We start from the raw sequence: 18,057 nt of genomic DNA, 5'->3' as shown, positions 1-18,057 counted from the left end.
TGCAACACACTTAACTTAAACTTACAATAACATAATAAGTCTAAAACCTTAACACTTTTAGAGAGCCAGTGTGGTGTAGTGGTTAAGTACGGTAGTCTCGTAATCTGGGGAACCGGGTTCGCATCTCCGCTCCTCCACATGCAGCTGCTGGGTGACCTTGGGCTAGTCACACTTCTCTGAAGTCTCTCAGCCCCACTCACCTCACAGAGTGTTTGTTGTGGGGGAGGAAGGGAAAGGAGAATGTTAGCCGCTTTGAGACTCCTTAAAGGAAGTGAAAGGCGGGATATCAAATCCAAACTACTCCTCCTCCTCCTCCTCTTCTTCTTCTTCTATATACATACTATGTACAGAACACCACACCAGAAGGAAGAGAGATAGAAAGAGAAAAGTGAAATCCAGGCTCCTTCTGGCCTCTTATTATAATCAGCATGACCTTGATAGAAGAGATAAGAGAATGAGTTTAAGCTAGCTGTACTCAGCTTCTCTGAAGGAATAACCCAAACATCATGAAGTTTCTTTCACACAGAGAAGCTTCCAGAACCCTCTTGAATTAATTAGAATAGGAAAGATCTCTACACATCAGATCAATGCTTTCTGCACTAAGAAATGAAAACTAACAGAGAGAACATAGCCATCATGGCTTGGCATGATATTCAGATTTTGTGGTTCATTACTAATGCACAGGATCACATGCAAACCCCCATACAAAGATAATCCAGATGCAATCATACATTCAGTCACATCAATATGTCGTTTTCTTTTGGGTCTGCAGTTTATATTTATATTTTCCTACATAGCAAGTTTGAACATTTTACATACCCTCTTCAATGAAAATACGGATGTCCTATTCTATTATTATTATTATTATTATTATTATTATTATTATTATTAATTATTATTAATTATTTATTATCATTATCATTATCATTATCATTATCATTATCATTATCATTATCATTATCATTATCATTATCATTATCATTATCATTATCATTATCATCATTATTTGAACCCTACCCATCTGCTTGGGCATCCCAGTCACTCTGAGTGGCTTCCAACATATATAAAAACTTAATAAAACATGAAACATTTTTTTAAAAAACCTTCCCTATACAGGGCTGCCTTCAGATATCTTCTAAAGGCTGTATAGTGACTTACCTCCTTGGCTCAAGGGTCACATAACTCCATACCCTCCAACATTTTGCCATTGAAAATAGGGATGTTCTAAGGAAAAGCAGAACATTCCAGGATCAGATCAGAAGCCAGGATGGCTTCTGTAAATCCAGGACTGTCCCTGAAACATAGGGTCAGTTGGAGGGTCTTCCTCTGTTTTTTCAGACTAATGAACAATAATTAAAAATACTCAATATTATCATGCTTGGGTACAATGTTCTGGCCCTTACAGAACTATTCTACCATGTGTCTAAAGTCAGACATAATCCTGTGGTTATTACTGTTTTCTGCCTAGTTTCATCATCACTATTCTTATTATTTTCTTGCGTCCTAGCCCTTCTCATACTGAGTCCAGGGTAGCAATCAGCATTCATAAAATACAACACAGAAACAAAATTAAAACAATGATATACAAAATAATACAGTAACTGTAACATAGTATTCAAGGAACAGAATGCTTTTTAGACAAATTAGATACTTGGACAAACAGGAATACTCCTGCTGTGGTCCAATGGAAGTGCTATCTCTTCAACTTCAATTTTATAGCTGTGTCTTTGCTGTTCCTTCTCTGCACCAACATTCCACACCCTGTGCATATATATTTTGCTGAGCTGTGATCGACAACCTGTTTACTGGCACATAGTTCTGTTAAACCAAATGGATGACTAGGCCACAAATTGCCATCCAAATAGCTTTGAAAAGTACCCTTGTTGTGGGGAAAGTAGCTTAAGGTAATCATGGCAAAGTACGTTGATGTGACATGAGTCAATTTGCAAAGTCATAATAATATGTTTCAATTGAATAACAAAATAAGAACTCTCTCTTTTTCTAAGTACCATAACTCTTAGGAAAGCACTATAACAACTGGCAGTCTTCCTGGTATTTTCAGGAATTCAGACTAGAATGCACGCCTATGGCTTAGCTACAAACTCCAATACAAAGAGCCTGTTCTCTTGATTCCCACTTATGTCTTTAGAAGGTCTTTTTTGTGGGATTTATATAGTGATAAGAATTTGTGGGTGCTTGGCTCCCCTGTGTTATGAGTTAGTGGGTACCAGACACTTAATCCCTGGACCTAGAAAGTGTTAAAAACTAAATTATCCAGAAAAGTTTCCTGGAGAGTAAATGCCTAAGGAGATGAGCTACTAAGAAAACAAAGGCTATGGGCCAGATGGCAAATAGGTGGGGCCTTTGACACTGTAAATCGTAATGCCATGTGGACTGTCTTTCTGAAAATTGGCTGCTCAGATAAATTTGTGAACATCCTTCAGCTCCTCCATGATAAGATGACAGCAATAATCGCAGTTAACAATGGCTCTCAAAGTGAAACATTCACAGTGGGATCAGGTGTTAAACAGGGTTGTGTTATCGCTCCAGCTCTATTTATTATTTTCATTGCCATGAACCTACACTTTGTTGAAGGGAAACTCCCCAACAGAGTAGAAATCATATATCAAACAGATGGAAAGCTCTTTAATCTGAGTAGGCTGAAAGCAAAGAGTAAGGTTATCATAACTTCCGTCATAGAGCTTCAGTATGCTGATGACAACACTTCCAGTGTTTCTTCTGCTACCTGTTCCCCATCCAGTATTTCCCAGCTTCTGCCTTCTGAACTATGCCCCTCTGCAAACCACTGTTCCAAATCTATACTGTCCTCCTGCTCCTGGGAAGATTCAGGAGCAGGAGCAGGGGGAGGGGGTGGCTCCCACCATTTTTCCTCACTGCAGCCCTCCTCAGCACGGCCCATGACACCCAATAGATAGTGAGTTGATGTCTCCTTTATTTGGAGCTGTTAAAGAAATAAGATCCATGTCCAAGTTTGGCAGGTGGCATTATTCATTCAGAGTTCAGTGGTTTATGAAAGTGTTGTTGGTTTCCTTGATGTTCACCAGGTTTTCCCCGTTCCATCAGAAGCCTGATGAAGAGCAACAGAGCCTAGTGAACAATTTATTGCTGCCTCTCCCACGTTGGATGGGTAGTCATGGTCTCTTTCCCACTGTTTACTTCCCCAATGGAGAGGTAGTTAACATCGTGCCTACCCTATGGCTTGGACTCCAGGCGCCATAATCTCTGGCCATTGGCCATACTGACTGAGACTGATGAAGTCCACAACATCTGGAGGTCACCATGTTAACCACCCATATACAAGTGAACAGTTCACCATTATGTGTCCCGTTCTAATAATAATAAGAAATAGCTTTATTACACAGCTATTTTTCAGTGAATAAAATTATTACCAAATGTAATTCATGGCCGACATAATTATATAGCTGTCAAAGCAATGGCTGCAGCTGGAAATTGACTTCTTCTTTTATATGCAAGGAATTTGCACTGTTTCCCTGGTCTGTTCAATTTGTTGATTGTTTGCAGCTGTATATGCATGTTATGGGGGACCAGCAACAAAGCTAGCTGTGCTTCAGCACACTGAAACTTCTGTTAAAAGGAAGCTTCTCACTGTAAACAGATTATCTCCCTGCAATGTGAAAAAAAATGTACCGGGTTGAAAAGAAGATGATAAAACAGAACAAAAATGAAAGCTGGCCTTGCAATGAGTCCAGTAGCATCACTGAATATCAATCAAGTGATCCAGAATTCAGAGGTATTTCTTTCCTATTAAGCCTTGCTCCTAAATGCATATGGCAAACATTAAAATGGAGAGGGACTATGCAGAATTAGATAAACTAACAGGAAGGATTCGAAACTGGCGAGACCAGAAATTCACGGAAGACTGGAGTAAATTTATGGACTATTTGAAAAGTAATTGTGAAGAACAGACGACATTTGTAAGGTTGCAAGAAGTTTTGTGCGGAATATTATTAGAAGTATTGTAAAAATGGACAAGGGGGAGGATGATTTGTTAAGAGATGTAAAGGCAATATAAAGTTAAGAAATGCATAAGAAGTGGTTAAAACAGTGGATCATCAGAGGTGCTGATGGAAGTCTAAAAAGATTGTATAAGTGATAGGTTTTGTGGTACATTTTATAATTTATATGTTAAAATTAATAAAAAATATTATTAAAAAAAACACTAAAATGGAGAGGAGGAGGAAGAATGAGGGGGAAAGGCTACAAGGAAATTAAAATAGCCATCTATGTTTAATTACTACACAGTCAATGAAGACTAGGAATCACACAAGCAGTTTGTTCCCATCTGCAGTAGCAGCATACGCAGTACACATGAGTGTGCTAAAATCTTGACTCACAGCAAGAGAGTTCCAGCGTCCTGTAGTCCTTGAAAGAACAAATGCATTAGTGTGTTTTATTCCTGGCTACAGAGTCCAGTCTCATCTGCATAGAAATGAAATTCTAACCAGGAACCATAGATGTAGCATATCGTAATCCAGATCTGTGCAAGAAATTGATGTATTTTGAATAAGAAATCAAACCTTAGAAGGAGCCGGGGGGAGGCACTCTGGGAAATGGAGAGGAGTGATGCTGACAAACCCTTGTGGAAGGAGAAAGCCAGAAGGTCTCCGTCAAAGGTTGGTGGCACTCATCCATCTTATTTGGAAGAGGGGGAGAGAGAGATTATTCTCAAAATCTGTTCCTTGGAAGGTCAAAGAAGGAAGGTGCTCCAAAGCAAATGCAGAAAGAAAGAAGGTTAGTGGGGAGGAAGAGCAGCCCAGAACCACTCATTTGCAGATACAGTATGAAGAATCGCTTTTGAATTCAGTTAAACTTTCACTAAATGGGAGAGAACCCTTTCCTCCTCTATCATTAGAAATTGAGAGGTGAGGCTGCCACCTGGATGAGAATCTAATTTCTATGGAAATTAAAAGCCAAGGTTTCCTTTCCGGGATTAAAGCAGAAACATATCTGTATTTCAAAGGCAGTTGCAGGCAGCCTATGCTGTATTTCAGAACTTTCATGTGCTAATTGCATTTTTTTTTTTTGTTATCTGCCAAAAATGAGTGGTATTTGATGGTGCTATTAGTATAAAATGTGATTTGATACGCTACTGGAGCTTGCTTCTTGGTAATTATATTTGCATATCAAGACAGATAAAAAACAAAGGACACCAACTTGAGAGAAAAGCTAATTCACACACTCTTTTCAATAACATTCCACTACCACTCAGTGTCTAATGTATTAGTTGTGGATTTGACAGACAGCCATCCAACCTCTGCTTTAAAACCGCCAAAGAAGGAGAGTCTGCAACCTCCAGAGGGAGACTGTTCCACTGCTGAACAGCTCTTAATGTCAGAAAGTATTTTTCCCTGATGTTTAGTGGAAATCTTCCTTGTAACTTGAAGCTCTTGGTTCGAATTCTTACGATGTTTCTCTCAAAGAATACTAGCACAACACACTTAATGCATTTAAAGACATGAGAGTATCTCATGGAATTTGATTCTCCACTCCAAAAACAAACACAGAAACAAAAAAGCCAAAGGGGATTTGCTAGATAAATAGTAGCAGACAGAGGTATATGCATGTCCAACATAAGAAATTGTGCCACATATTTAATCTGGGGGTTGAAGAAGAAGAAGAAGAAGAAGAAGAAGAAGAAGAAGAAGAAGAAGAGGAGGAGGAGGAGGAGGAGGAGGAGGAGGAGGAGGAGGAGGAGTTTGGATTTGATATCCTGCTTTATCACTCCCCGAAGGAGTTTCAAAGCGGCTAACATTCTCCTTTCCCTTCCTCCCCCACAACACTCTGTGAGGTGAGTGGGGCTGAGAGACTTCAAAGAAGTGTGACTGGCCCATGGTCACCCAGCAGCTGCAGGTGGAGGAGCAGAGATGCGAACCCAGTTCACCAGATTACAAGTCTACCGCTCTTAACCACTACACCACACTGTGACCCTCTAGATGAGCCTTTCTCAACTTGTGGGTCCCCAGATGTTGTTGGACTACAACTCCCATCACCCCTAGCTAGCAAGGCCAGAGCTCAGGGATGATGGGATTTGTAGTCCAACAACATCTGGGGACCCACAGGTTGAGAACCACTGCTCTAGATGTTACTGACCTCCCTTCAGCAAGTTCAGCCAGCATGGTCAAGGACTATGGGTGCAGCAACATCTAGAGAGCACCAGATCCTGATTAAGTCCAGTCAAAGGCAACTATAGGGTTGTGGTGCTCTTCTCACTTTCATGCCAAAGGAGCTGGCGTTTGTCCACAGACAGCTTTCCGGGTCATGTGGCCAGCATGACTAAACTGCTTCTGGCACAACAGGACACCGTGACGGAAACCAGAGCAGACAGAAACACAGTTTACCTTCCCACCGCAGCAGTACCTATTTATCTACTTGCACTGGGGTGCTTTCAAACTGCTAGGTTGGCAGGAGCTGGGGCAGAGCAACGAGAGCTCACCCTGTCAGCGGATTTGAACCACCAATCTCCTGATTGGCAAGCCCAAGAGGCGCATTGATTTAGACCACTGCACCACCTGAGTCCCGCTGGTAGAACATAGTAACTGTGGCTAATAGCCATAGGTAGTTTTATCCTCCATGAATTTGTAAAACTCTTTTCTAAAGCCAGTCCAGTTGGTGATTAACACATTTGTAGCTTTGTTTAATGGGAAGCGGGTGGCACTGTGGGTTAAACCACAGAGCCTAGGACTTGCTGATCAGAAGGTCGGCGGTTTGAATAACCGCAACGGGGTGAGCTCCTGTTGCTCGGCCCCTGCTCCTGCCAACCTAGCAGTTCGAAAGCACGTCAAAGTGCAAGTAGATAAATAGGTATACCGCTCTGGCAGGAAGGTAAACGGTGTTTCCGTGCACTGCTCTGGTTTGCCAGAAGCAGTTTAGTCATACTGGCCACATGACCCGGAAACTGTACGCCAGCTCCCTCGGCCAATAAAGCGAGATGAGTGCCGCAACCCCAGAGTCGGTCACGACTGGACCTAATGGTCAGGGGTCCTTTACCTTTACCTTTACCCATCCGGCTGGGTTTCCCCAGCCACTCTGGGCATCTCCCGACAGATTAAAAACAGAATCAAACATCAAACATTAAAAACTTCCCTGAACAGGGCTGCCTTCAGATGTCATCTAAAAGTCAGATGGTTGTTTATTCCCTTGACATCTGATGGGAGGGCATTCCACAGGGCTGGTGCTACCACCGAGAAAGCCTGCCTAGGCCAGTAAGCTATTGTGTCCCAGCTGCCAGGCCGCAACGCCACCCACCGGGAAAAGGTGAGTGGACTTCTCCTCCTTTGCAAAGAAATTCGAGAGGGAATTTGGGAGGGAGGGTACAGGGTGTGTGTAGGAGAAGGAATGAATAAGCATATCCTTGTGGCACATGCAGAATACAACATTTATGTATCTTAGATGTTTATTCTTTCTGTAGTTCAGAATAGCATTAATGACCTCATCAGCGCAAGGCGTCCTCTGGGAAATTAATAATCATACTAGGTTTAATGGCCCAGGCCAGTGAACTTTTCCAAGCAGTCATTTAATGTGCCTTGATTATTATTGCTTCATTACAGAATACAGGGGGAAATTGTTTCGCTATACAAAATAAGCGCTCCTTTGCTTCATACTTACCAACTTTAATACCTCCCTATGGAAATAAAAACATCCAAATCTAGATTAAAGAAATCCATATATAAAAGCTTATCAAGCTCTTGGTGTTAAGAGGCCTCTCTTAACTTCGTCAGATAATCTTTCCTCTTCTAGTATTTTAAGATAACATTCCAGCCATTTCTTCTGTTGTATAAAGGTATGCCTGGCTGTGCATCAGTTCATCCCCATGGTTTGTTTGCTTATATATTCATAATAGCATTTATATTCTGTTGCTCTCCACAAGCAGGCACAATGAGTTAAAACAATGTAAAAATATGGAAACGAAAACAATTAAAATACGACGAAAGGAGAGATAATTAAAGTAACACAAAGCAGACATCGTTTTTCTTGGCTGAAAATAAATTTGAAGAATTGTTAGGATCTGCACCTCATTGCATGCTCTATCCATGACAAACATTGTACTTCTGGTTATCATTGGGTGAGAAGTCCATAAGAGGTACTAACCTTTGGAGACTACCTGATACTATATGGTGATAGCCTATGTTATGGGAGTGGATTTTTCCTTCCTCCCCTGCCCCCAAATCTGGATTAAACCTCCCACACTTGCATTTCCCAGGTAATTGGAGGGTTTACATTTCTCTGCGGAAGGGCTTCATGTACATGGTCTTGACTACTCCACATGTCTTCTTTTTCTTTGGTGATCGCTCATAGCCAAGTAAGATTCTCTTCCATAAACACGGTTTTAACAATGAGTCCGTAAGTGACTGTAGAGGCCAATTCTGGATCCACACATCCTTCCACAGTGGGGACATAGGTTTCCAGGCAGGAGCTGATCACAGTGAGGGTTTGCCAAATGTGCCTTCCTCTTAGCATGTTTCTCCCTTTCGTCCTAAGTTTGAGCGTCTTCAAAGCCCATGACACCTTTGGTAAAGTCTGTTCCCCAAACAGAGCGCTCGCAGGCCAGTGTTTCCCAGTTGTCGGTGTTTATGCTACTTTTTTAAAAGATATGCCTTGAGAGAGTCTTCAAACCTCTTCTGTTGCTTTGGAAGACAATAATCAGGCATCCACACAACATGACCAGTCCAACGAAGTTGATGTTGAAGAATCATTGCTTTAACACTGGTGATCTTTGCTTCTTCCAGTACACTGGCATGAGTTCGCCTGTCTTCCCAAGTGATGTGTAAAGATTTTCAGAGACACCGTTGATAGAATCTTTTGAGGAGCTGGAGATGGGCTTTATAAGTGGTCCAAGTATGCATCCTTTGGAAGGGCAGCCGAAGCCATTTTTCGTTTCCCCCCACCTTCACTATATAGAACAAAATGTCTGTTCTCCTCCATTTCTTTTTAACCCTGTGTCAGTTCTGTAACTTTGCCGTTCACAACTCATTTCCTTTCATTTTGTCGTCTCTGCTGGAGAGTTAGTTTTATCCGGACAATGATTAATGCAATATCTACTCAACACCGCATAACTTGATCAAATTTGGATAGGTAATTTAGAATCTTTAGCTACAGGCTCCCAGAGTTCAAAATTGCTGCAGTACATTTTGGCTCATTGCATCATTGCTTTTGAATCTGAATATATAGTGGAATACATTTCAGAGATTATAGGACCTTTGTCGAAGTGGAAAACATCAAATATTTAAGTATCTCCCCCCCCCCACTTGAGTAAGTTGTTGATTTCTAGTTAAACATGACTGAGTTCAGCATTTGCCGTTAACAGTCAGACAGATCAGGATAGATTGCTTTGCTGCTACTGTTGGCTATACCTCAGTGACAGAACACATGTTATGCATGCAGAAGGTCCGCGGTCCAATTCCTGGCATTCCCAGGTAGGGCAAGTATCCCAAATAAAGGAAACTATTACTGCATCTTCCACTGTTCCTGCCACTCCTAAATTAGAATGAGTGCATATTTCAAAAGATGAAATCCACCCCTCATTTAATGTCCACTTAAAACATAATCCCTTCCACCGTCTCCCAGTTCCATTTGCTTTCTTTTTATCAGCAGACACCCACCGTGCCAGGCTGTTAAGAGCAGAGGTGAGTCGAGTGAAATTGCCAGAACTGAAAATTAACGTTCCCTGTGAAAAGCTCATTGCTGTTTCCCGGTAGTAATTAATGCATAAACACACCACATTTAAAAGCAGCTAGGGCTGTGCCCCTAAGTGAATTTGTATTGAAATAAGGTTGACCATAATCAAATGGGGATTTTATAATCACCCCAATCCAAGGAACCAAGATTACTGGGGGCTGTCCACCCGCTGCAATGCATTGGGAGCTCTCAATTGCTTCATTTATTTTAATATCCAGATTTTGTACCAAGCACTGCAGAGGCCCCAGTTTCAGTTCCCTGAGCTCTTTTGTCTTTTTCACACCAGCAGACTACAAACACTCAGCTTTGCAGCAATATAATACTATTTCATCAAGCCTTTGGGGGGGGGGGGAGTGTTACCAGTGTATGTGTAAAAGGTAAAGGTAAAGGGACCCCTGACCATTAGGTCCAGTTGTGACCGACTTTGGGGTTGCAGCGCTCATCTCGTTTTATTGGCCAAGGGAGCCAGAGCAGCTCACAGAAGCGCCATTTACCTTCCTGCCGGAGCGGTACCTATTTATCTACTTGCACTTTGACGTGTTTTCGAACTGCTAGGTTCGCAGGAGCAGGGACTGAGCAACGGGAGCTCAAACCGTCGCGGGGATTCAAACTGCTGACCTTTTGATCGGCAAGTCCTAGGCTCTGTGGTTTAACCCACAGCGCCACCCGCGTCCCATATTATGATTTACTGATGCCCTGGGGCTCTGCTGAACGTGCCCTGGGGGTCCGCAGCCCCATCCATTGCCTCCTCCCCAACTAATTTTTGCATGACTATAAGGAAGCTTCTACATAATAAAATATGAGTGCATAAAAATGAGCTGAATGACACCCTACTACTTACTGAGACAATCATAACCAGCATTAACAAGAGTTGGCTTTATTGCTGCAGGACAACAACAAATGGTTTTTGATTTTTTAAAAAAGTGGTTGATCGCAAATCCATTACAATCAATAACCCCCTCATAATCATCCATGATACTTAAATGTAAAGGGACTCCTGACCATTAGGTCCAGTCGTAGCCGACTCTGGGGTTGTGGCGCTCATCTCGCTTTATTGGCCAAGGGCTTCCGGGTCATGTGGGCAGCATGACTAAGCTGCTTCTGGCGAACCAGAGCAGCTCACAGAAACGCCATTTACGTTCCCGCCGGAGCGGTACCTACTTATCTACTTGCACTTTGACGTGCTTTCAAACCGCTAGGTTGGCAGGAGCAGGGACTGAGCAATGGGAGCTCACCCCATCGCAGGGATTCGAACTGCCAACCTTCTGATCGGCAAGTCCTAGGCTCTGTGGTTTAACCCACAGCGCCACCCACATCCCCCCCCATGATACTTAGCATGTCCCAAACTGTACTCTTTGATAAAGTTTGCATCTGAATACTTCTACACAGCTCTCTCAAAAAATGTATAGCTCCCTGTCACCTCCATTTTATAGACAGATTTGCACAGTGAAAATCAGATCTATGTGACACATTCAGAGCACCGGCAGCACTGGTAGTGAGGTAGGAGCCCGGGCAGGTCATAGAAGGGACAATATGTCCTTCAGGGGATGGGGCAAGCTTTGTACTACATCATGCTAGATTTCTGCAAAGAGAAATAACAGTACAATTTACATTAATATCCTCACCTTCAGCGTTCATCTGAAGTCCTTGTGATTTAGAATTATATCCTAATTTCATTTCCCAAGTTTATGGAAATTATTCTTTTTCCATTGTTATTCACTGCATTTGGCACGCAGCACATTCTCAGAGGCAGACTTGTCCACAAATTGAAAACAATTCCATTCCCCACACCCCTTTAAGAACTCCAGTTTCTTTGTGCAAATATTCCCAGTGTGTACAACACACCTTTTCATCTTCTAAAAAAGACTTACAATTTAAATATTTCTACTCTACATTTCCCCACATTGTTCAGCGCAACTAGCAAAATGTTATTTAATGACTGCAACAGATCATTCCTTAATATACAAAATCCCAATATGCCTGTTTAAAATCAATACATCTATAAAAAGGATGTCCTACCCACCCACCCCATCACCCTGCAGTTTTCCACTACTTTATCGCCCTTCTCCTGAATCCTCCCATCTCCCACAGACTGACTGAGTAGTTGCTGAAGCAAAGGAGTGCAGGCCATGGTGGAATCCTCTTCTTGGTCTGAGAAGGGTCCTCCACCAAAACAGAAAGGGTGAGGAAGAGGTGAGACAATGAAGTGGAAGTGCTATTGTAGTTCACCATAAAAAGGGGAGCAGATGCTACAGAGAGTACTTGAAATGACTTTAAAGCATGTGACTCCAATCTCCAAAGTTATCTTCTCTACCCCAGTAACTGCAATGGCTTGGCTCTCCCACTGAAGCGAGACAACGGTAGTAATTATCTCAGGTTTATTGCTCAAACACATAAATCACTCCAGAGCTCCTTCACTCCATGTCTGACTCCAAGTTCACAGTTGGCAAGTCTAAACTCCACCCCTTCCTCTTCCTCCAACAGGGAAAAAGCCCTTTCACTTTCTCTCTTTTCCCCTCCTCTCACTGACCCTTTTGCGCCTTCGAGTTTTTGGCCGGCGAAAAATTGATGCTTTTGAATTATGGTGCTGGAAGAGACTCTTGAGAGTCCCATGGACTGCAAGAAGATCAAACCTATCCATTCTTAAGGAAATCAGCCCTGAGTCCTCACTGGAAGGACAGATCCTGAAGCTGAGACTCCAATACTTTGGCCACCTCATGAGAAGAGAAGACTCCCTGGAAAAGACCCTGAGGTTGGGAAAGATGGAGGGCACCAGGAGAAGGGGACGACAGAGGACGAGATGGTTGGACAGTGTTCTCGAAGCTACCAGCATGAGTTTGACTAATCTGCGGGAGGCAGTGGAAGACAGAAGTGCCTGGCATGCTCTGGTCCATGGGGTCACGAAGAGTCGGTCACGACTAAACGACTAAACAACAACAATAATTCCCGGCCTCCCTCCCTCTGTTTCTGAGCTCAAACTGCTAGTTTGTGTATCTCTGCTCTGGCCTCCCTTTCCTTGTCCACTATGCTCAGGGATCAGGTTACTGTAGCCATCTGTTGCCTGCTCTCTGTTCTCTGTCAGGCAGCGAGGCTGGCCCTCCTCCTTCCCACCTTCCAGTGTTCTTATCTCTCCTTGTCTGGCCTCATTCCCAGCCTCTGTCAGCTCCGGAACGAAGCTGACAATAACCCAGCAATGTGGGTGTCAAGCGGCAGTGGATCCAACCCCCACGGCAGATCACCAGGAACAGATAAGACCAGGAAAAGTTCTTACCAACTGTTTTTTTATTCAGTATTCACAGAGAGAGGCTTGGAAAGGCAGCCCCTTGGAATAATGGCATTGCCCCAAGTGAGTCTCCACCCCTTCACTCTTTCCCTTCATGCGTCATCACTATAAGTGCTGAGAAGTGCCTTCTGCCTCTGAGCTCTTTGCTCTCCTACTTTCAATACTCACCTGGTTCTGGGATGGAGTGGGGTCTGGAATGCTTTCTAAAGACACTGTGTCCCTCAGCTGTCCCTCCTCTGGTGTTGCTTCTTCCTCCTCTCCCATTATTTCTCAACTTTTCCCCTCATCTGCCTCTGAGCTGTGACCTCCCTCAAACCCCTGTTGTAATTCTGGACCTTCTTCTTCTCTGGAAGGGTCAGGCTGTGGAGGCAGTCTCCACCATTCTTCCTCTGCCCAGTCCCTGACAGTGGGGCAAATGTGAAAATAAACTCTTGAAGGAAACTGATTTCCCTGACCCATTTCAGTCTGAGTTCAGGTCCAGTTTTGAGACAGAATCAGCCTTGGTCACCCTGGTGGATGACCTTCTTTGGGAGAGGGACAAGGGGAATACAGCCCTGTTGCTTTTCTTGATCTCTCAGAGGCTTTTGATATTGTTGACCACAGAAAGCTTCATGACAGTCTCCAGATATTGGGAGAGGACAGCACTATGTTAGAATGGTTCTGTTTCTACTTATGCGGCCAGCTTCACTCATGAAGAAAATTATTTCTGATGATGTCAATAGATGGGTAATAAATCTCAATGGAAATGTAGAAGTATATGAGCATCTCCACACTTGTGTAGCATTTGTGATTGTGTTTGCTATGTGATACACCAGCAGCCAACACCTAGACTATGAGTGAGAGGCATGCATCTTTTAGACATTTGGCATCAAGGTACTAACTGATATGCATAGCCTCTGTTCACAGTTAGATGTGTTTTACGTTTGAAGTATAAAAAAGGCCCTTCATTAAACCAATGTTTAATTAAACCATTGTCATCTGGCTTCTTTTGTACTTATATAATGAGTCAATTTAGCTAGAACAGCATCTTTGTGTACTTTCTTTTCCCATTCTTCGGTTTTGAGTACTTTTTCTTAATCCCTACTATTTAACTGTAATTGCTGCAGCAATAATGTAAGAGAGTAATTCTTGATCATTCCTAATTAAGTTCTGTGTATAGGTCAACAGAAATGTAATGGGTTCTAAAATTACAAATATCTTTGTGATTCAATAAAATGCATTTGTAAAATGTTTCCTTACAAATCGGCATATGTACCATAAAGTGGCAGAAGAATGTTCATAGTTCATTCTTACATTTAGTTGATTTATTTATTCATTCAGAAGTTTGTAATGCATTTGCATTATTCAGAGGAGTGCAGAACAATTAAAATATCCCATAATAAAAGAACAATTTACAAACAAAAACAATGCAAAACAAAGAGAGGCTCAGCAGATAAAAGCCCACACAAAACATTACATGTCTGGCAAAGCTTGTTGCAACAAGAAATTTTCTATTGGGAATCTGAGGTGACAGACCCACATAGCAGAAGTTGCCCTCAGTTCTAGTAACCACACAGAGGCAGCATAAGGTCCAAAACAGTTTACTGCAGCAAGGCATTTGACAAGGTGCCCCATGATATTCTTGTAAAGAAGCTGGTAAAATGCGGTCTTGACTATGCTACCACTCAGTGGATTTGTAACTGGCTGACTGACCGAACCCAAAGGGTGCTCATCAATGGTTCCTCTTCATCCTGGAGAAGAGTGACTAGTGGGGTGCCACAGGGTTCTGTCTTGGGCCCGGTATTATTCAACTTCTTTATCAATGACTTGGATGATGGACTCAAGGGCATCCTGATCAAATTTGCAGATGACACCAAACTGGGAGGGGGGGCTAACAGCCCAGAGGACAGGATCACACTTCAAAACGACCTTGACAGATTAGAGAACTGGGCAAAAACAAACAAGATGAATTTTAATAGGGAGAAATGTAAAGTATTGCACTTGGGCAAAAAAAATGTGAGGCACAAATACAAGATGGGGGACACCTGGCTTGAGAGCAGTACATGTGAAAAGGATCTAGGAGTCTTGGTTGACCACAAACTTGACATGAGCCAACAGTGTGACGCGGCAGCTAAAAAAGCCAATGCAATTCTGGGCTGCATCAATAGGAGTATAGCATCTAGATCAAGGGAAGTAATAGTGCCACTGTATTCTGCTCTGGTCAGACCTCACCTGGAGTACTGTGTCCAGTTCTGGGCACCACAGTTCAAGAAGGACACTGACAAACTGGAACGTGTCCAGAGGAGGGCAACCAAAATGGACAAAGGCCTGGAAATGATGCCTTATGAGGAACGGCTAAGGGAGCTGGGCATGTTTAGCCTGGAGAAGAGGAGGTTAAGGGGTGATATGATAGCCATGTTCAAATATATAAAAGGATGTCACATAGAGGAGGGAGAAAGGTTGTTTTCTGCTGCTCCAGAGAAGCGGACACGGAGCAATGGATTCAAACTACAAGAAAGAAGATTCCACCTAAACATTCGGAAGAACTTCCTGACAGTAAGAGCTGTTCGACAGTGGAATTTGCTGCCAAGGAGTGTGGTGGAGTCTCCTCCTTTGGAGGTCTTTAAGCAGAGGCTTGACAACCATATGTCAGGAGTGCTCTGATGGTGTTTCCTGCTTGGCAGGGGGTTGGACTCGATGGCCCTTGTGGTCTCTTCCAACTCTATGATTCTATGATTCTATGATTCTATGATTCTATGATTCTATGATTCTATGATTCTATGATTCTATGATAAAGCTTCAGTAATACGCTTCCAGATATTTATATGTACATACAACTTGTAGGCTTTGCAAATACAGATACAGTCATACCTTGATTTTCAAACACCTTAGTTCCCAAATGTTTTGGCTCCCAAACATCACAAACCTGTTTCAGTTTGCGAACTATTTTTGGAAGCCAAATGTCCAACGGGGCTTCTGTGGTTTCTGATTGGCTTCAGGAGCTTCCTGCAGGCAATCAGAAGCGCAATTTGGTTTTTGAACGTTATGGAAGTCCAATGGACTTCCGGAACGGATTCCGTTCGACTTCCAAGGTACGACTGTACATGCACAAGTACAAAGCATCTCTGCTACTCCAGCAATTCAAGATGTAACACAGACTCCAACTCAACACTTCCAGACAGACTCACCCCACAAGACTGATCCTGACACACTATGCGAGACCCCTGAGCTGGCGTTATTTAATCTGGCTTCTGTCATGGTGTTACGTTGTGCCAGAAGTGGTTTAGTCATGCTGGCCACATGACCCAGAAAGCTGTCTGTAGACAAACGTCGGCTCCCTTGGCCTGAAAGCAAGATGAGCGCCGCAACCCCATAGTTGACTTTGACTGGGCTTAACTGTTCAGGGGTTCTTTAACTTTACCTTGTCTATCTGCTTGGCATCAGCTGCAAGAAACCAGCAAAGTACCTTCCAATCAACTTCATTCATTTATCATGTCACATGGTGCATTTTGAATACCAATACAAACATAATGATTAGCTAAACACGCAGAGCTCAGGTAAAAAAGAAAACTGATACATTTTATTTATCTACTGCAGCCACACCACAAACTGGATATTATTAAGCAGGCAAGGTCTTCATGCTGCATAACTAATATTAATGGAACACCGAGCAAGCAGATGCAGTTTTGCTCTGTTAAACCTTTAACAAATTGAATTCACTAAGGGGAGGGAGAACCTTGCAGAAATTGGTGAATTTTCATCTGTTGTCAAGTGTTGAGTGCCCGTTAAGTACTATAGAAATAATTGAGAATGGGGAAGGAGGGGGAGCACATCGCATTGAGCTTTTTGTGACAAATATAGGTGCCTTTCTGTGCAACCTGAGCCTAAATGTGTTTCCTCAGAAGTCACCTTCACAGAATTCAATGATAATAACCACCAATGAGTGCACCTAGGACAGATCTAGATTTGTATAGTGAAGAATGATCAGCATATATTATCTTATTGATTTATTTGCATTTTTATCCCACCCTTTTCTCCAAGGAGGTCAAGATGGCGTACATGCTTCTGCCCCTTCTTGTTTATTGCTCAAAAGAACCCAGTGAGTGGCTGAGAGGAAGTGACTGGCCCAGGTCACCCAGTGAGCTTCATTGTTGCAGCCCTGTCTGAGTCCTGTTGTCGATCAAGAAGGGGGTAGAAGTCTCTGAGGAATTCTTGCCTGAGAGCAGAATCCACATATGAAGTCAGACAGTCCAGAGGTCAGGGAGCCAAGGGTCATAGAGCCAAGGGTCCAGTCCAAAGGTCAGTGAATCAAGATAGTCACAGAGCCAAGAGTCCAGATGTCAGGAATGAGCCAGCTCCAAGCAAAGGTTTGCAGCCAACTGCAGAAAGCAGCCAGGAACAGAGAGGCTTTGATGTTAGTCAGGCAGGGGAGAGGTGGCAGCTGCAGAGTTTGTTTCTTCCTGACTTTGACGGGCAGGCTGATAAAGCAGTAGATGAGAGCAGGCTAGAATGCAGCCAAAGCTTGCTGGAAGCACAAACAGGCATGAACAAACTCAGAGACAGCCTCTCAGAAAAGGAAGAGGTGGGAGCTGATCAACTAGTCTGAGAAGTCAGCGAATGGGGGGGCTGCTCGATAGGAAGCAAAACAAGAGACGTAAGGTTCGTAAGTTCAATATCTTCTGTCGACACCGGAAGTAGTCTTCAGAAGATTCATCTTGAGTAATGGTGCCAGAGGCTTTGTTAGAGCCGTCTGGAGCTATCTGTTTGTTTTTGCAATAAATCCACCTTTTAAATTACACATCTTACTGTGTTATCAAGATGGAAACCTGGACTTCTGACAGCAGATTGCAATCAGGCATTGTTTCCAGCTTCTGGCTGCTGCTGAGAGCTCTGTTTAAGAAGGTCAGTGCCATCTGGTTCTCATTGGTGCCTTCTCCTCTGTGAAGGTGGATCACCTGACCTTCCCCCTCTTCAGGCTGCAGTTCAGCAGGAGACGCCAACTCCTGGCCCATGACATTCATGGCCAAGTGGGGCTTTGAACCCTGGTCTCCTAGTCTGACACTTTATCCACTACACCA

This window comes from Podarcis liolepis (genome assembly GCF_965112155.1).
Source record: "Podarcis liolepis genome assembly, chromosome: 2".
Taxonomy (NCBI): domain Eukaryota; kingdom Metazoa; phylum Chordata; class Lepidosauria; order Squamata; family Lacertidae; genus Podarcis; species Podarcis liolepis.
Note: the sequence above shows the minus strand (reverse complement) of the source record.